Source organism: Psammomys obesus, unplaced genomic scaffold (assembly GCF_907164565.1).
Source record: "Psammomys obesus unplaced genomic scaffold, mPsaObe1.curated_primary_1811, whole genome shotgun sequence".
Taxonomy (NCBI): domain Eukaryota; kingdom Metazoa; phylum Chordata; class Mammalia; order Rodentia; family Muridae; genus Psammomys; species Psammomys obesus.
In genome coordinates this window covers 1-20502 of record NW_026595547.1, presented here as the reverse complement: position 1 = coordinate 20502, position 20502 = coordinate 1, and the positions used below count along the sequence as shown (strand labels likewise).

The 20502-nt window shown below is 43.5% G+C and overlaps 1 long non-coding RNA gene across 1 annotated transcript; it reads right to left on the bottom strand.

Moving 5' to 3' along the window:
• Nucleotides 1–466: 466 nt before the first annotated feature.
• LOC129685787 (uncharacterized) lies at nucleotides 467–19658 on the bottom strand. The gene is made up of 3 exons (XR_008721539.1): nucleotides 19581–19658; nucleotides 14239–14275; nucleotides 467–556 (listed from the first exon to the last, which is right to left on the bottom strand). It is a non-coding gene; the product is annotated as an uncharacterized LOC129685787 (long non-coding RNA).
• Nucleotides 19659–20502: the final 844 nt, after the last annotated feature.

Below are 20502 nucleotides of genomic sequence, written 5' to 3'. Positions count from 1 at the left end.
AGAGAAGAGGTTAGTGGTGAGAAGGGGCCCAGACCTCTTTACTTCTCCTGACTATTCAGGGTCAAGGGATTCTTTTAGGGCTCTATACCAATCTCCATCAACCACAACACAGCTAGCATGTGTCTCCACACTGCTGCGCCCCAAAGAGTTTCTCTCCATCTGTCTGCTCCAAACCGCCAACACCGTCTCTGGTCTCTCCAAACTGCTATTTGCCACACACCAACACCAAAAGCCATTCAGAACACCCACCTTCTTTTTTTTTTCACTCTCATATTTATGCTCTCAGAGTCCTAGACCACACCCTTCTCCTTGCCCTTTGTGGACCACTGTTTGGAGCATCACTTGGTAAACTATTACTAGGCAGTTAGGTCCAAGGGTGTCACTGTTGAAACACTTGCCTGGGTCACCCTCGTTTCTTGGTCTCACAACTTTTTACAGTAGAAGCAACTCACCCAGGAAGCAAAATTCTAGTCCATCCAAGCCCGGGGTTCCTCAGAGACTTCTTGAACAGACTCTCCAAGTGACAGGTCTTTTGGGCCCTGCTGAGTGGACTGATCTAGGAAAAACAACGTTCTTTGGCATCCACGAGTCTGTGAAAAATAGCCATATTTGCCTTTGTCCCAAAAAATGCCCTTAATCTGAGAAGCAAGCCTGCCAGACAACTGTCGGAGCAGGCCAGGTTCAGGGGACACAGCTTAGTTTGTGAGTTTGGTCTCAAAGTAATAGCTGAGGTCCCACCTGCCCCTTCAGGTGACCAGCTGCTTTCCCAGCCCCAGCACAGGAACTACGGAAATCAAGAATAAACTGAGAGAATAATAGGAAAGAGGACTATAAAAAAGGAGTCTGGCAAGGTGGCTCAGCAGGAAAAGAGACTTGCCACCAAGCCTGACAACCTGCATTTGATCCCTGAATCCCACACGATGAGAGAACCAACTCCTACAAACTGATCTCCATATAGATGTGCACGCACACACATGCACACAAATGAGAAATGAAGGTAAAAACAATTTTTTAAAAAGAGGAAAAAAAACAATTAAATTAATTAAAAAGTTGTGGGTTTTGTTGTTGTTGATGTTTTTTCTTTTTTTTTGGTTTGGTTTTTGTTGTTGTTTCTTTTGTTTTTGTTTTGTTTTGACCTCTCTATGTAGCCCTGGCTGTCCTAGAACTCCCTCTGTAGACCAAGCTTTGAACTCAGAGAGCCACCTCCCAAATGCTGAGATTAAGGGCATTTGCCACCACACCTGGTCTAATAAGAAAGGTTTTTTTTTTTTTTTTTTTTTTTTTTGTTTTTTGTGGGGTTTTTGCTTGGCTGATTTCTGGGGTTTTTTTTTTGCTTTGTTTTTTAGTTTCTTTCTTTCTTTCTTCTTCTTCTTCTTCTTCTTCTTCTTCTTCTTCTTCTTCTTCTTCTTCTTCTTTTTCCTTTCTTTTCTGGTTTTTTGAGCACTGTTTCTTTGTGTAGGCCTGGCTGTCCTGGAACTCACTTTGTAGACTATATATAGGAATATATGGAAATAACAGGAAAAAATGGCATATTATCAAATCTACTCTTAAACCAAAGAACATTTTTATAAACCAGTAATCTTACACTGATAAGGATTTTTGTATATTGATACAAATATTTGTATCTTGATATAAAAATTAAGGTTATTTTTGTTACAACATAATTATGTTTCAATTCTTGAATAAGATATTGGACCTTTGCAACTCATTTAAAAATGCAGTATTTACTTCCAATCCTTTTAATAGCTATTACAACTGTTTAGAATAATTGATACAAGCTAATAGTCAATCATACTCATGTTATGTCAGATACTAGTCCAGTTTATCACAGATAAAGCTTCTTAGGTTAAACAGATAGTAAATAGCTAAAAACAGGCAACATTTGCCTATTCAGATGTGCTATAGATAGATAATTATTAAACACTATGTAAGTGAATACAGATGGATAGATGGTCTTCATAAACCTCAGAGACCTACAAAATATAGCATTATTTTAAGACTTTTCTAGCAATGAGACATGTCAGCTCTTGGCAGCACCTGAAAGAAGATGACAGGCATCGAAGAACCTCTATTAGAAGATGGCTTCAAATGGGCCACCAGGCCAAAAAAAAAAAAAAAAAAAAAAAAAAAAAAGCCCTCGCTTCACTATCCAAACTAGGCAAATCTGAACGAAGGAAGTTGACTGGCAAGCTGTACCAAGACAGGGTAAGCAAGTCCTTCATACTTCTTGCATCATAAATATGTCTGCCAGATATTACTGTGCCAGAAGCTGAAGATGATGCTTCAAAGTAATAGAGATATTTAGGTGACTGTCCAGGCAGCCAGCTATCTGTCATTCTTAGTATTGAAAGCTGCTTGCCTGCACTTTCTATATATTTAGGTAATATTTATTCCTTTGCAAGTCTCTGATGAGGTTGAAGACTAAACAGTCATAGTCTTACAATAACGCTTAAGTTGTTTAGGATTTAAAAGATGTTTTAGGTCTAGGAAGATGACTTTAGGATGGTAATGCAAGTTATGATAGAAACTGAGTTAGATGCAAAATTCTGAACATACCAAAATAGGATGGATAGTAGAGTTCGTTCTCCAAAGATTGCCAGATGCAAATGGACTAGATATTCTGAATGTAATTCTTACCTGACACTTCTTGTAACTGCTCTTATTGTATATAGTTTTTAGTGTAAGAGAAAAAGCCTTTATTGGACTACAAGGGGGAGGTATTAGGGTACACTATGTGAAGTTTTGTCTTTGTCCTTTCTTGCCTACCTAAGGCGTTCTCTGGTTAGTTTTAATAAAAATCTGATGGCCAATTAGCTGGGCAGGAGGTAGAAGGCAGGACTTCCTGGGAAAGGGAAAGGAACTCCGGAAAGAAAGAGGAAGGGCCTTGTCAACAGGAGTTATGAAAGGAGACAGATGTGACTAGAGGTCTGGAAGGTCTAGCTAGCCACATGGCTGAATGGGGCTAAGTGGTCTGGTTAAATTAGATGAGTTGGTTGAGAATCTGCCCAACTAAGGCCTAAGCTTTAAAATATTAAAAAGTCTTGGTGTCTTTATTTTTATGAAGGGCCACCAAGGTACTACAACAAGTCCAGGTTTGCCTTGAACTCACAGAGATCTGCCTGCCTCTGCTCCCCACAAATGATGGGATTAAGGGAGGCATGTGGCATCACTGCCCCGACAATAAAAAAATTTTTAAGAGGCCTATAAATGTAGCTTAGGGGCAAAGCACTTGTCTAACCAGTTCAAGATTAAAACAGCCTGGGTATTGGTGGAGCATGCCTCCACACTTCAGAGACAGGGGCAGGTGGATCTCTGTGAGTTCAGGCCAACCTGGTCTAGAGTAAGTTCTAGGATAACCAGGGCCATGCAGAGAAACCTTGTCTCAACAAAAGGATTAAAACAGTTGAGCCAGTTGTGGTAGCACATGCCTTTAATCCCAGCATTCAAGAGGCAGAGACAGGCAGATCTCTGAGTTCAGGCCAACCTGGTCTTCATAGTGAGTTCCTAGACAGCCAGGATTGTATAGAGAGACCCTGTCTCAAAAACAAACAAACAAGGCGGGAGACCATTTTAGAGAGCTGGGACGTATTTTAGAGAGTTGGGACATAGCTCAGTGCCAAAAAAGCTCCCCAAAGTCCGTGTGTCCCAGGGGCTTATTGTCCTAAGTCCCAACACAGTTGTGGCTCGCACAATGACTCTCCAGACCTGGCACCTGCTACTCACAGCAGCACCACTCTACAAGGCCTCCTGAGTGCTATGCACTAATGAGCTTGACAAAGAATTCCTGGAAAGAAGCTGTGTTTGCAAAGGCTGATTGACTAATTACAAGTGCAATGATGGGGCAAGGTTGGAACGCTGCATGTTCTGAGCCTCATTGGAATTTGTCTTGGGCTAGCTTTAGCCCTCTACCTAGTCATCCCTTGCCCTCCTGTGTGTCAGACCTAACACTCTGTGGCTAAGAGATTACAAACATTCTGGAATGTATCGACTTAGCAGACCACTACTACTCCCACCAACACAAAAGCTAAGAATGTCATAGGGTGGCATCTGCAGTTTTGATTGCATTTTACTGTAATGCATGTCTCTGACATTTCCACCAATGTATTTGAAAACTGTCTTGATGTATCACTTTCCTTCCAGTGATTCCAGCACCTTCAGGTCCATGCTTGACTCTTTTTAAAGACGGGGTCTCCTGTAACTTAGGCTGATTGACATACAGTTTGTTCTGTAGCCAAAGATGACCTGAACACCTGATTCAGTTTGCAAGCATGGCTCTTTGATCATCTTGTCTTCCCCCAGGGTGCTGCTGCCTGGGTGCCCTCCTCTCTTGTTGTTCAACCACACTGTGACAATAGTCCAAGGGCCTGCTCCTCTTCAGTACCCTTAACTCAGCAGATAACCCTGAACCCACAGATCCTTGTACTCAGAACCTGCTCTCCACAGGGACTCCCGTGGTAGCTCCTCCTATGGGGACCTTTCACATAGCAACCAGTGTGACTTTCCCAGAAGTACAAGGAGTAACTTTGTGACACTTCATATGAGTCATTTCATTTGATCTCATCTAGTAATTCCATAAGGATGACCTCAATGCCCCTATAAATGTGATATATTTTAAGAATTCTATGTAAAATGTAAAATATCAAGACTGAGCAAAATATGGTGGTGCATGCCCTTAATCCCAGCACTTCGGAGGCAGAGGCAAGTTGATCTCTGGGTTCAAGGCCAGCCTGGTGTACAGAGAACATTTCCAGGACAGCCAGGGCTACACAGAGAAACTCTGTCGTGAAAAACAAACAGCAACAAATCAGAACTGCTAACCAAGTGTGCTGGCCATGTCTATAGACCCAAAAAACAGGAGCCTAAGGTAAGAGGATCAGGTCAGGTCATCCTCAATCACATGGCAAATTGGAGACCAGCTGAGACACTGTCTCAAGAAAAACAGAAATTTGGCTCTGGCATGTTAAAATAAAAATTATAGGAGACCACTGCTTTGAACTAAGCTCCTGTATTAGGTCCCAAAAGACTACTAACAATCAAAATGGAATCGCTCATGCTGAGGTTTCCATTAAGCTAAAATTAAGCCATGGACCTGACAATCAGGATTAGAGAGCTAACAGCCAAATTTTGTAAACAGACCAGCTTCAACTGGTATGATAATGAGGCACCCTTAGCCTTCAACTTCAGGAATCTAATGGTAACCAATCATTTATTGTTCTATTGTTCTGTCTCCAAGGCCTCCTTTCAAAAGGAAAAATGAAAATGACCAATTTGCCTTTTAGTTTTTGTTTTTCCTGTCTTCAGCCATTTTTCTGTCTATAAAACCAATTTCCCCAGTCTGGCTCATTAGAACATTTATTTTATTTTATAGAATAAAGTGTGGCCTGGTTCTTGATTCAAAAATAAAACCAATTAAGAGTCTTAGGCTGACTGTTGTAATTTTGTCCCCTGAGAGATTTTCCCAGTAAATCTGAGTCACTTAATCTCTCTGAACCTGAGGTCTATCAACAACTACAGGAACTATAGCATTCACAGGCCCAGTGAGATCTGCCCCATGAAACAATATTAACTATAAAATCACATACAGGGAAAGAAAATAGTTCCAATACAAAAACAGCCTGCTCCATGGGTGTGTTGTGGGCATTCAAGTTGAGATCAAATCCTAATATCTGGTTGAACCTGGATGCCTAGTGGCCAGGGGAAAGCCTGCCTTTGTTAAATTCTTACATTTGGTTTCTTTTTTTTTTTTTTTTTTTTTTTTCATAAATAAAGAAAGAATTGCTAGCCAGACCTGGTGGTGCAGCACTGTAATCCAAGCTCTTCTGGTGGCTGAAACAAGAAGATCACAAATTCAGGGTCGGGGTCGGGGGCTATACATGGTGAGCCAAAGAAGAGTCTGGGAAATTAGCAAGATCCTGTCTAAAAAGTGAAAAGGGGTAGTGGGTATGATAGTGAACAGGAAAGATCAAGAATTAAAGGTTGGGATTGAGAGACTGCTCAACAGTTAAGAATACTTCATGCACTTGCCAAGGACTAGAGTTTGGTTCCCAGCATGGCAGTTTGCCTCCATAAGTTTCAAGTATTGTGATGCCCTTTTCTGGCTTCCATGGACACTGCATATACAAGATTTGCAAATATATATGCAAACAAAACATTTATCTACATAAAAAAGTTAAAATTAAAAACAAAAGAACTTAAAGCCATAGAAAGCTACATAGTTACATGAGAACCTGTCTCAAAACAATGTAAAAAGAAGACTAGGGATGTAGCTCAGTGTGAAAAAGCTTGCTAGCATACACAAGACCTTGGGATTCGAGTCACAGCACAACAAAAAATGTAAAGGAGTTTGACCAGCTATTATTTAGAATGTTACTAACAAATTATTACTAAAGATGAGAGATCTAGTCCATATACCATGAAATAATCACAGCTTAAAGTTTTTCATCACGAGGCACTTAATTTTACCTCCTGGTCCCCTTGGCTTATGGGGAGAAAATAGCTATTGAATGTATTGGTGGTCCTTTGTATACGCTGAGTAAGCACATTTTATTTCACAGGTTAGCTATGACACACCTGGATAGATCTCTTTGAATTGATCCTAATTGTAATATCCTATCAGTTAGTTAGGTGTGTAGATAATTTTTCATCAAGTTTGGAAAGTTTCTAGCTCTTGTTTTTTTCAGTCTGACCATCTTTTTCTTTCTGGTCTAGAATCCCCACCATGGTTGTGTTATTTCACTTGACCTTCTGATGGTGTTCTGCTTGTCTCTGAGATCTTGCTCTTTTCCCTTCATTCTTCTTTCTTTTTTGATCCTCAGGTGGGATATGCTCCACTTGCCTGTTCTCAAGTGTTGCTGGTTCTGGCATCTCTCTGATCCTCTGTTGATTTTCTCTAGTGATAGTTTCTACTCCAGAGCATCTATGTGGCTCTCTTTTGACCTGGCTAACATATGCTGATAATCTCTCTCCAGAGAAGGTTGGTTTTGGTTTTTCCTATTTTCCTTCAGTTCTTTAGATTTATTTGAAATGGAGCATGTAAGCCTTTGTCTAGGCAGTGGTTCTCAACCTGTTGCTCAGACCTCTTTGGGGGTTGCAAATCAATATCCTGCACATCAGATATTTACGTTATAATTTATAACAGTAGTAAAATTACAGCTATGAAGTAGCAATGAAACAATTTTATGGTTGTGGGTCACCACAGCATGAGGAACTGTGTTAAAGGGTCACGGCATTAGGAAGGTTGAGACCCACTGCTCTAGAGAATGTACTATCTGAGTTTCTTTGGTGACAGTTTCCACTGATAAGTTCTTTCCTTTATGTATGACTTATAATCTCTCAAGCTGATCCCCCCAGCACACACATACATAATTTTGTTGTTGCTGTTGTTCTTGTAACACAGAGTCTCACATGTAGCTCTGTCTAGCTAGCAGCTCATTACATAGAGCAGGCTGGTCTCAAAATCAGAGAAGAGACCAACCTGCCTATGAGTCTGCTCACCATGTGCTGGGATTAGAGACATGCACCTCCATGCCTGGTCCCTCCCCACACACCCCCTCATACACGTTTTTATCACAGTATCCTTGTATCAGTTACATCAGGAACACAGAATCATAGCTGTGGATAAACTGTACTTTAAAATCCTGCAGTCACACAGAGAAGCTGGGCCCCTAACACCATACAGTGCCTCCGTGTCTATGGAGACACACTCCATGCTGCCCAGGGCATGACCGAAACCTTGGATAACTCTGAACCCTATGCGAACTGTTTTTCCCTATACACAGATACCTATAATAAAGTTTAATTTATAGGTTAGGCATTATAAAAGTTTAAAAGTAATCATTAGTAAAAGAAAAGTTAGAACAAACACTGCTATAAAAATAATATGAATCTCTATCATAACTTACACTGTGCTTACCTTTTTTTGGTTTGGTTTTACAGGTTTTTATTTTACTTTTTATATGGTTTTTGTTTTGTTTTGTTTTGTTTTTGTGTGTGTGTGTGCGTGTGTGCGCGCACAACCATGTATATACAGTGCCCGCAGAAGCCATCCGAAAGCTTCAGATCCTCAGGAACTGGAGTTCAGACATTCTCGGCAATCATGTGGATGCTAAAAATCAAAACAGAGTCCTTTGCAAGAGCAAAAAGTGTTCTTCCTTGATGAGCCCTATCTCCGGGTTTGGTTTGGTTCGGTTTTGATTTTGAGTTAGGGTAACTCTGACAAGCCAGGAATTCACTTAGAGAATTAGCCTCTGCCTCACAAGAGCTTGGATTAAAAGCATTGAACTATCACAGCTGAGTTGTTCTCACTTTCCCTGTGCTAATGTGAGATCACACAATGTCTACATGAAAAGGTGAAGCAAAACAGACAGCACAGACCAGGTGGTGTCATGCTGGGCCTCACACAAGGCCAGATAGCTTGCTCAAGCTCTACATTCCAGCCATGAAATGGCTGGCAGCTGGGTTTCCTAAATAGTAAGAATTTTATGAGCAAAGGGGTAATTTGTGTCCTAGGCAATAAGGACCAGGGCACCCAAGAGATTTTATCAGGTTACTTATAACAGTGAGTGATTTATAATTTATAAATTATTTATGGAACTTTATATTTAATGTTTTTTGAAAACAGGTTGACCACATATAACTGAAACAGTCAAAAACAAAACCTTGGATAAAAAAATTAATTCAAATAAATCTACAACCTAAATGCAAGACATAAACCTCTTACAAGGAAGAAAGGCTAAATGTCACCTGACAATGATTTTTTTTTTTAAGGTTAATTTTGTATGAATGTTTTGCCTGCATATATGTATGTGAATGCCTGATGCCCAAAAAAGTTGGAATGTTGGAAGCTCCTCAGGCATGTAAGTAGTATACAGACACATAGAGCAGGCGAAATATCCATACATAAATATTTTTTAAATAGTCAAAACAATTATGGTAGGGGAATCCTGCTGAGGAAGAATCTATAATACAATCCTGCTGATTTCTCCCCAATTCAAAGGTCTTTTTCTTGAGAACTCAGTAGACCTCCATATTTAGCCACATGAGGTTACATAAGCACCAGACATCGAAGGAGATACAACTGCAGAAATAATTCTCAGGCAGGTCCACCCTCCACCCCCACAAGTTTCCTGGGACCAACCCAAGAACCAAGACAAGAATCTCACATCTGCTTACCATCTCAGATCCGGTCTCTAATGAGAATTTGATGGTAATGGCCCCTTCAAAAAGACTGGTAAATCTCCACTAGGGGGTCAGGGAGAGGCCAGATTATCAAAGGAAGGAACTGAAGGTAGCATTGATTCCAGTTGCCAGGACTCTAGGTAACTACGCCTGACTGACCAAAAAGTAAGAATCCTTAAGTTCCACACTCTCTTTCTGCTTGGGAAAGGAAAAAAAGGTATGAAATAGTGAGTGGAATGCCAGACCTAGTCTAGGACCCAAATTCTAGCCCTGCTGAGTCACTGGTATGAATTCTGTAACTGGTCATTGGTCAGACGAAATCTTGACAGCTACACAGAATCCAAGTTCCACTTACTTTGCATTCAAGTTCTACCTATTCTGTAGGATATGCAGCCATAAGTATATGAGTCAAATCGAGTGCATGGCTTCAGCATCTGGTAGAGAATTGGAGTTACAGGAAAAAAAATTAAGCAATAGTGTTTCTATCCAGGGCCCAAGGGCTATAAGACCGCCCTATCTGGAGGCAAAATGGCAATGAATCATGGCTCTGCTTCACAGCCAGATTCAAAAGCCAAGACCTAACTTCATCTAGGCCAAGGGTCCCTAAATTATGAAGAACAATTACCAAAAGTTTCTTAAAGTAATGTGCATATCATTAATTGTTTCCTTATTCAGGAACTTCTGAGTAACATAAAGATATAGGATTAAGTGCATATGTTATAAAAAAAAGTTAAAGCCAGAGTATTACTAATTTGGTGTTAAGAAATCTTGCCTGCAGTGGTGCTATATGCCTTTAATCCCAGCACTTGAGAGGTGAAGGCAGGCAGGTCTCTAAGTTTGAGGCCAGGCTGAGCTACAGAATGAGTTCCAGGGCAGTCAAAGTTATACTGAGAAATCCTGCCTTGAAAAAACAAACAAATAAACAAAAAACTTGAACACAGGCATGGGGATGTAGTTCAGTTTGTAGAGTGCTTGGCCAGCATGCATACACAAGTACATGCACACACACACACACACACACACACACACACACACACCAGTAAAATGCTACTTTCAGGGCTGGGGGCATAGCTCACCAGTACAGTATTTGCCAAATCAAAGACTTATACACAAGGGATCAGAGCAGCTTAATTTGTAACTGCCAAAAACTGAAAGTGACTGAGATGACCAACAATAAGTAAAGGGATAACTGTATGATGTCCATGTAATAGAATAGTTCCTCGGTAGTAAGAATGACTGAATTACTGACACATGCAACAATATGAACACATCTTAAAATGCTTATACTGAGTGAAAGAAGGCAGACAGAGTAGAAGTGATCCTGCATCAGCTTACCTATGGAAAAGTCCACAAATATGCAAACTAGTCTCCAGGAATAAAAAGCAATTTTGTACTTTCTTGGGGTGGGGAGGACATATATTCCAATGGTCAAGAGCATTGCACTTCCTGAAGACCCAAGTTTGGTTCCCAACACCATATCAGGTGCCTCACAACTACCAGGAATTCCAGCTCCAGGGTGATCTGACACCTCTGGCCTCCTCGTGTACCTGCACTGACATACAGACACACAGATACACATACAATGCAGTGTTGGTCATGGTAGTTTATGCCTATAAGTTCTAACATTCCTAAGGCTGAGGCAAAATTACTGCAAGTCAAGGTAAAACACTGTTTCAAAACAAAACAAAAAACCTAGCCAGGCTCAGTGGTGAACAACTGTAACACCAGCACTCAAGGTGGCAGAGGCAGGTGGATCTCTGTGAGTTCAAGGACAGCCTGGTCTACAAAGTGAGTCCAGGACAGCCAAGGCTACATAGAGACACCCAATCTCAAAAAACCAAAAAACACAAACAAACAAAAAATAAAAATCAACAACAATAAAAAACCCTAAAATTTTAAAAATAAATAAGACATAACAGGAATGTTTAAGAAAATTTAAGAGCCAGCTTACTTTATTAGATTTATAGGAATAATTAAAATATTAAGGGGCTTTTAATCAGGTGATTGGAAGAAATAATAAAATAATTAAGGGAAGGTGACTGTAATTTATATTCAATTTAAAACTTTCAAATAAATTTCATTAATTATTCAAAGGAGACCAACATAAATCAAAAAAGGCCCTTCAAAGTGATTGTTAAATTTTTCTAAAATTGTAAATAGAATGGAAAATTTCAAAGGTTATCCTTAAAGAGTTAAACTTAAAAGTCTTTAAAAGGAAGAACTAGGTTTTTTAATTTCCAATTTTAACAACTCAAAACTCACACTTTACAGTTTGACATGGTGGTGCCTGCTTTTAATCCCAGCACTCAGAAGGTAGAGGCAAGCAGATCTCTGTAAGTTTGAGGCCACACAGCAAAACAATGTCTCAAAATAAAAAAAAAAAAAAAAAGAAAAGAAAAACAACCAAAAACCAAAAACTTTTCAACCAAAGTCACTATGAATGATCCAATTTGACATTTCTCAAAGATCCATGGGTCAGGCTGGGGTGTGGCACTCAAAATCTCACCGAAATATACCACTCACCTGTCATGGAAATTCACCCAGTCACTGAGGCTCCAGAAGCTAATTTCTTATACATGAAAAGAACATGTCTCAAAACAAATACTACGTTTATTTTAATGATTTATTATTAATAAGTTTTTTACCAATGGTAGCGCATCATCGGTGGGGAGTGTGCAGGAAGTGCAGACATAAGAAGTGATAGCTTAATATTCCTACAGGTAACTGTAACAGACCCTGGGCTTACTAGTGACAGGCAGGAGAGAGGAGACTTAAACATGACTCAGCAGAGCCAGCTCATGGAAATTTCCCCGCAGCTTCAGCTTGGGATGTCATGCTGCAAGCCGGTCAGGAGAGGAGCTGCCACAGGAGTCTGGCCTAGCCCACACTCACTCAGCTAGAGCAATATTTCCAGCACTCAATATTTCCAGCAGCCTTGCCATGCCCTAGGCCCGCACCCAGCCTGGGTAACAAATAAGACAAGTTACAAGCAAGCTGAATTGGGTTGGGAAACCTGGGTTCTGCCTTCTGGTGGGATACTTAATAACAACAGCCCACACCCACTTCCCTCTGAGATCCCCAGGAGAAAGCTACAAAGCAGAGAGGCCGCAGCTAAGATGATAGTCTTGGTTACTGTCACTAAGAAAAGCTCTGGGGAAGTAATTGGGCCCTGGGAACTGATGTGCAGAACAAGCTTTGTCAAACCAAATGACCTTGGAGTGGCCCCTTCTTGTTGATTAACTTTCTCTTCTAATTGATGGATTTGTCATCTGTAAAAGATGACAGCAAAAACAAAACAAAACAAAAACCCAGAATCTGCTAAATTCTGCTCATGAACCTTCTCTGGGCTTCATTTTCATTTCTCTCTTAGTGTATAGAGCCAGCAAAGAAAAGAGGGTGGTGGATAATAAGGTAGAGAGTGTCACATATCAACAGAATGGACCGCTTCCAAAAGGTACCCATCAACCTTTTCTCCTTGGACTATTTTTTTATGTTATATATATGAGGGCTCTATCTGCATGTACACATGCAAATCAGAATAGGGCATCAGATACAAGTATAGATGGTTGTGAGCCACTATGTGGTTGCTGGGAATTGAACTCAGGACCTTTGGAAGAAAAGCCATCTCTCCAGCCCCCTCCATGCACTTTTTAAGGAAACTGGGGTAGAGTTAAAAACACCCTCTATTGACCCAAGGACAAGAGTAATGTGGAAGATCTCAAAAGCGACCAACTCTAGGCTGCAGAGATGGCTCAGCAGCTACGCACTGGCTGCTCTTCCAGAAGACCTGGGTTTGGTTTGGGTTTGTTTCCCATCACCAACTCACAACCATCTGTAACTCTAGTTCCAGAAGGATATGGCACCTTCTTCTGGACTCCTCAGGTACTACATGCCTGTAGTGCGTAGGCAAAACACCCCCACACATAAAATCTTGAGAGGGACAGAGAAAGACAGAGAGAGACAGAGAGCACATTCCTGGGTCAAGAAGGGTACCCTGAGAAAATTCTTTGCAAAATTGGCAGAAAACCAAGAAAAATCCTTGTATAAAGGAATCTCTACCCCAAAATAAACATGAGCTCTAGAGAAAGTTGAGCAACAAAGTCCCTAGGATCCCTGGCTGTGAAACAGGGAGAACAGCTCAGAGGGAAGCAAAAAGTACTCTTCTTGCAAACCAGAGGTAGACTGGACTGGAAAAGTATATGGGGCCCAACCCAGTGCATTAGAATTCAGGCTGAGCAGATGCACGATCTCTCTGCCACCTCCAACCTAGAGAAGCCACAAGGGAGAAGCTTTAAGCGTGGCAGGTTTGCTGGGCATGGTGGTACATGCCTTTACCTAGGAGGTACAGACAGGAGGAACTCTGAATTTGAGGACAGCCTGTTTGTTCTACAAAGCCAATTCCAGGACAGCCAAGGATACAGAGAGAAACCCTGTCTCAAAAGCAAAACCAACAAACAAAAGTTGCAGGTTTTAGAAGACAGCACTACTGAACACTAGGTGGGGAGAAATGGGGTCAATTCTGCCTTTAGTCCTTATCCTGTGACGCCTAGACATCAGAGACATGCGTCAAGCATTTTTTTACAACTAGCTGACAAAGACATCTCTCATGTCACAGCTGCATATATCTCTAGGCTCAGCCAATGCTCGTAACAGCTGAGTGTAACCGCCAGATGCCTGTCTTTGAATATAGGGTCTTCTCAAAGGTTGCACAGAAGGGATGCTTCCTGTAAGTCAACACCACCATCCCCTGCCTAGCTTCCCAAGCCACACCCTTCCAGAAAAAGGGCCTCCTGCTGCAGCTGGCCAGCTGCCAACTGGAGCTTGTAGGGAACCAGATGTCACCTTCCTGTGAAAACCCAGAAAAATGCAGAGATCATGATGAAGTGGAGATTTTCCAAAAGCCAAGAGTGTGGTCTTTTGTACTGACTGAACTTAAAAGTTGACGTGTGTGTGTGTGTGTGTGTGTGTGTGTGTGTGTGTGTGTGTGTGTACCAGGACTACAGTATCTTAAGGAACTCCCATGCAACCTGATGAAGGCCTGGGCTCAGGCTCAGAACTTACCCTTGCTGTTGTCAGCTCTCCAGAAGGCAAATGCAACCTGAAGTAAAAGGGGGAAAAATGTTACACTCATTTCTCCAGAGAACCTAGGGGTGTCAGGAAGCCCACAGAATTGCTTGTTCTGTAAGGGCCACCAGGTGCCCCTGCTGCCCGCTCCCCATCCCTTGCTGCTCTGCCACCCAGTCACCTATAAAATGTGAGGCAACCACAATAACTGGTAAGAGAGGCAGGGGCTTTCAAGCCTGTGATCTTTCAGCCTCAGACTTCCAAGTAGCTGGAGTTACACACAGGACTGCACAAGGCAGAAGCACAGATTCAAGGCCTGTCTCCAAATAAAAAAGTCAAAAAGGGGGCTGGAAACATGGCTCAGGGGTAAAAAGCCCTGGTTCTTGCAGAGAGCCCAGGGTCAGTTTGCACAAGCATATGGTGGCTGACAACCTTCTTTAAGTCTAGTTCCAGCAGATATGACACCTTCTGGGCTGAATGAGCACTAAGCCTATTCATAGTACACGTACACACATTCAGACATGCAGGCAAAACACACATACACATAAAATTTAAAAATATATGGACAAGGCTAGGATGTAGCTCAGTGATACAGGACTTGCCTAACATGTAGGGAACCCTAGGGTCAATCAATTCCTACCACTGAAAGAGGGAAAAGGCATGGTCTGATGAAAGCCAACATGCAAAAAGTATTTAAGTAAAAGCCTGTGTGGAACCACTACAAAAAAAAAAAAAAAAAAAAAAAAAAAACTCATACAGTTTCTGTTTCCTACAAAGCGCTTTTTTTTCTTTCCTCCCCGCTCCATCCACCCAGCTCCAGATGCACTTTTTCCAGGCAGCTGCATCTAATCCTTAAGAGCTACCTGCACTCCAGATTCTCGGGGCTGGCCTATCTCACTGTGCAACTTGACACTAATGAGGCACAGGCCTACGTGACCTACTGTGCATCTCTACCACTGCCATAAGCCCCCACCCCTGACACACACACACACACACACACACACACACACACACACACACACTTTCCTCTTATCTGCTCTTGTTGAGGTCCCTCTTAGCCATACCTAAGAGCACACACCAGTTTAAGCATCCCCGACCCCAAGAACTCACAGGGCGTGTGCAGGCACACTGGAGACTCTGTGGAGGTTTGTTTGTTTGTTTGTTTGTTTTCAAAATGCCACTTGTGGGCGGTTTAGGCCACTGGTCAATAAACAGCAAAATGGGAGACAGACCAGCAAGCGCCATGATAGATTATGTCAAAATGAAATAAAATGTTTGGGCCTTTAATTCTTTAAAACATTTATTGAGTATTGCCTTGCATAGAGATCCATGCCAAAAGGCACAAGCTCTGCCCCAAAAGTGCCAATAAGCTGTTACAGACCAACTTTAGAAGGCAAAGGTAAGATGAAACATGAGATACAGCCAGCAGGACCTGAGCCCAGGACTAGATCCAGCCATGCCACTCCTACTTGTATGACTTTTCATTGTCATCTTTCTGTACGTAAAGCCCCTGTTACAGAGTGGCAGCACACACATACACACACATACATGCATGTTGGCTTTTAATAATTAATAACAACATCATCATCATATTAAAATTGAGAGCCATATCCAACTGAACAGATTTGGCAAGCTTAATTCCTGAAAGCCCCTAGTCTTGAAGAACAGTTTAATTTTGACAGAATAAGAGGAAAGGCCCTGAAGAAAACAAGGTCACTAGAAATAAGAGCAGAGGACGGACACTAAAAAGCACGTGAGGAAAAGTGAATAGTCTCAAAGGCAGCTCTTGAGGTCAAGAGGTGAAAGGTAAGTCAGTATTTGAGTATTGTTTTGTTTAGGAGTGCAAAGTAGAAACAGGGTCTCACTGTATAGCTGAGGCTGGCCTGGAACTCCCTATGTGACAGGCTGGCCTCGAATTTTCAACCCTCCTGCCTCCCCTCCTGAGTGCTGAGGCTGCAGGCACAGGCCATCATGTCCAGCCACTTGAAAAATCAAATTTTCCATTACATGAATGGTTTGTTCTCTTTACCAATTTTCTTTTCCTTCTTTCTTTCTTTTCTCGTTCTTTCTTCCCAAAACAGAGTTTCTCTGTGTAGCCTTGACTATCCTAGACTAGCATTGTAGACCAGGCAGGCCTCAAACTGGGAGATCTGCCTGTTTCTGACCCCCTGAGTGCTGGGATTAAAGACATGCGACTCCACACCCAACTCAATTTCCCATCTTTCGCTTGAAGGTCCTCCTTCTATGGCAGGTAGACCTCACAGGCTGAGGTGAGGTCTCAGTGAGTGAGCAGGAGCAAGGCTCCAGCTCTGCTTTGGATGCCTCTGGACAATTAATCAGCCTGAAGGCACCTTCTCCACACAACTTCCTCCAATGCTCAGGAGCAGCCTGTGCTTCAGTTTCAAACACTAGTTCTATCTCACTACACAGTTCAACACTAACATAGGAGCAGCCAGGCACTTCTAGAACACAAAATTAGGGCCATTCAAAAGAGGTAAAATGCTAACAGAGGCAACAAAAGAGAAGGCCCACAAGAATGTTCCAGAAATACAGTGACCAAAATGAGGTATCTAGCTCAGATAGAGGAGTTTTCCAGAGAGATGGAACTCCAGCCTATATCTACTGACTTCCTCCTAGTTATTCTGACTACTGCCACTGCCCCAAAACTGACTTCTTTCTATCTTCCCCAACTGCTGTTCTACTATCCTCACTGGTTTTCACCATGAGCCATTCCAATTTATACAAAACATTTACTAGGCACCATTTTGTTCCCAGAACAGTGTTAAGAGACTGTGAAGACACAGAGAGTGATAATGTGGAATTTGGGAGGACATGAACCCAACACAGTATTTGAGGTACTGAAAGAGAAAGCAAGGAGAAAGTGGATATTCACCTATAATGCCAACTCTTAAGAAGTAGAGGCGCAAGGATCAGCAGAGTTGAAGGCCAGCCTCAGTTACATAAAAACTAATCTGGAAAAAAAAATATTTATTTATTTTTCTTCCTGGAAAAGCCATGCTTTTTAAAATTCTTTTTGAGATTATATGTCTCTCTTCTACTTCCTCCATCCAAACCTTCCCATATACCCTTCCCAACTCTTCTTCAAATTCATGGCCTCTTTTTTCATTAGCTGTTTTTTTTTTTATTTCTTTAATCACTTGCCTGATCCCAGCCCCCATTCATTAACTGTTATTGCATGCATATATGTACATGTGCATACATACATATTCCTAAATATAACCTATTCCATCCATATTATATTACTTGTATGTATGTTTTCATGGCTGGTCATCTGGCACTGGAAAAGCAATCATGTCCTCTTTCCAGGGGAAGACCACTTTTCCCATTCCCAGCTTTCCTGAGTGGCTTATAGATCTTTGTGTAGAGTTAAGGCCTTTTGGGTTCCCCTACCACCATTTATTTTGTTATGTCCATTGGTGTCACCCTTGTTCAACTCACATTTGGACAGCCATGTTGGTAGGTTCTGACATTAATTACTAGGAGACACAATCTCACAGCAAACTCCCTGATCCTCTGGCTTTTTCAGTCTTTCCAGGCCCTCTTCTACAAGGTTCCCACAGCATTTGTGCAGGACTGTTTTGTAGTATGTGGTTATTGAGACTGGGTGTCAAATGCCTTTCATCCCAACACTCTTGGGAAGCAGAGACAAATGGATCTCTGAGTTGGAGGCCAGCCTGGTCAACAGACTGAGTTTCAGGAAAGCAAGGTCTTTTGAAAAGAAAAAAGATGTGGTGGCAGATGCCTTTAATCCCAGAAATTGGAAGGCAGAGGCAATCAGATCTCTATGAGTTCAAGGCCAATCTGGTCTACAAATCAGTCCAGGACAAACAGGGCTATCATACAGCCAAACCCTGTCTGTAACTGGCATGTGGTTGTAACCCTAGAACCTGAGTGGATCAAGCAGGAAGATCATGAGTTCAAAGGCAGCCTTGGCTACACCACAAGATCTTTCCTCCAAAAATTAAAGAGTTTGAGAGTTAACAGTGAAGTCAGGCGTGGTGGATGCCTTTGATCCCAGCACTCAGGGAGGAAGAGGCAGGCAGATCTCTGTGAGGTCAGCCTGGTCTACAAGGAGTCCAGGACAGCCAAGGCTACACAGGCAAAAACAAACAGAGCTGACAGTGAAGAACAGGCAAACACAAGCTTCAGCTGCAAGTGGATAGAAGACTCAGCATGTCCAACCCGAGCATGAGCATTTGCATCATATACAGGGAAAGGGTGACTTGCAGGAGGCTAGCCAGGATTGCCAAAGGCAGTGGGTGAGGGAGCAACAGGGAAGGCACACAACAGAGCCTCCACTCGGGGTTCTACTTGTGACGTAGGGAGTGAGCCCACATGGTTGGCTCTTTAAGCTTCAGTTTCCTCAGATGGAGAATGGGAGTAATCTAGCTGATCTCCTCCATAAAATTAAGAGACCTTCAAGTTTTAAAGAACTTCAGAGCTGCCAAAGACGTAGAAATCTTGCTTGATTCCAAAGTTTGTGAGATGAGGAAAGAGCCCTGTGAAGGTAAAACTCAAAGTACACAGAGGGCAAGTCACTCTGGGAGGAACATGCAAGCACAAGCCCTCAAAGCCAGAGCTTCCACACTGTGTGCCGGGAAGAGCACTTCCCAAACGCACTTCATCAACTCCTACAAACTGCAAGAAATAACGGGCTGTGCCCAGGGACACCTCCCGAGGGCCTTGGGAGGTTCAGTGTCCTGAGAGCCTCAGAACTCTTTCCATGCGTGAACCAAAGTGGAACCCACGGGCTCCTAGGAGCATGCCTGAGTGACAGAAAGCGCAGACATCTGGAACAAGGAACAGTCTACCTTTTAGGATCCCCGCCAGGATTTCCCATCCAGTATGATGGGAACTACTGGAGCTCCCTTTTTAACAGATTAGAGTTCTAGCCCCCAGGAAACCGGCGCGACGCGCCTTAGGCTTGGCGCGTAAGTGTCTCTACCTGGAAAATGGGTCCCCGAGATCAGGACTGAGGCCAATGAGGGCCTCCAGGGGGGCGGGACGAGTCGCCAGTGCCTGAAGGATGCTCTGGCAAGCAGCGGACTCGCGGGTTCCCGGGCTCCCCAACTCCCGGAGCAAGAAAGGGGGCGGGCCCGTACCGACCCGGAGCCTGAGGATGGGGAGGGACTGAGCACGTCGTGTAGCGACGCGTCGTGCACCGCCCGCAGCCGTCTCCTCCAGCCTCCACTCGCTGAGCCCACGTCGCCTTGCCGCGCGCGACCCTTACATAAGCGTCCCCGGGCGCCGGCCTCCGCGCACACCCACCCACCCACACGCAGCAGGAAGAGAAGATGCGGAGAGCCGCGGACACTCACCTCCGCCCCGACGCCGCCAACCGTGGCCGCCGCCTCTGACTGCTGCTGCTTCCACTGACAGGGAACAGCTGCAATCTCCGCGCAACCGAACTTGCTGCGGCGCCGGCACCGCCCATGAGACTTCCTATTGGTCGATACAGCCCAACCCCTCCATGGATTGGAGGAATGTGCCCATCAATCACGGTTTCCCTCTCAGGACTCCTCCCCGCACCCACCCACCTCTCCGGTTTAAGCGTTGGCGCTTCACGTCGGCCCCGCCCCTCGAGACCCCGGAGTAGCTCCTGATTGGTGGAGAGGAGGCAAGAGCCCACCTCCTACGCGGCACCGCCTACTCCCCTTTCTTGGAAGCCTCACGTGGGCCCTCTGGCGCAGCCAGGGCCCGCAATAGGCGGAAGTGGTGCGGCCTCAGCTCTTTCTGATTGGCTGTCGGCGGGGGTGGGACGCGCGATTCATTCACTCCCGGTAGCACGTGTCTCTGCAAACCGCAATCATAACAGATGCACGGGGCTTCGGCCAGCGCTGCCAAACGTCGGTACTCATTAGCCGCTAGAGGAGAAGGCACAGGAGAAGCCTTGACGAAGGGTGCGCAGGAGGAGAAAGCGTCGGGACCCCCTGGAGTTGCGTCTCTGCGTCCTTTGGAAGCTGCGTGAATGGGGATGACGGGCGGGAGCTCGCCTCTGTGTGACCTTGCAGCCTTGGCTTCACGTCTCTGAGCTCAGTCTCCTGATCCGGAAAGCGGGGCCGCTCAGGGCCTTAAAGGTTTTCTTCAGGGAAGGTTCGGTTTAGCCAACAAAAGCTTCATGAATTGGGTTTCGTGCCGAATCCGGAGCGGGGAGTCACCAAGGCAACCCCAAACTCCTGCCTTCCAGTGACAGTGAAAGACCCCCAGGGGGTATCTTTCGTCTGAGAGACCCCCTCCCAA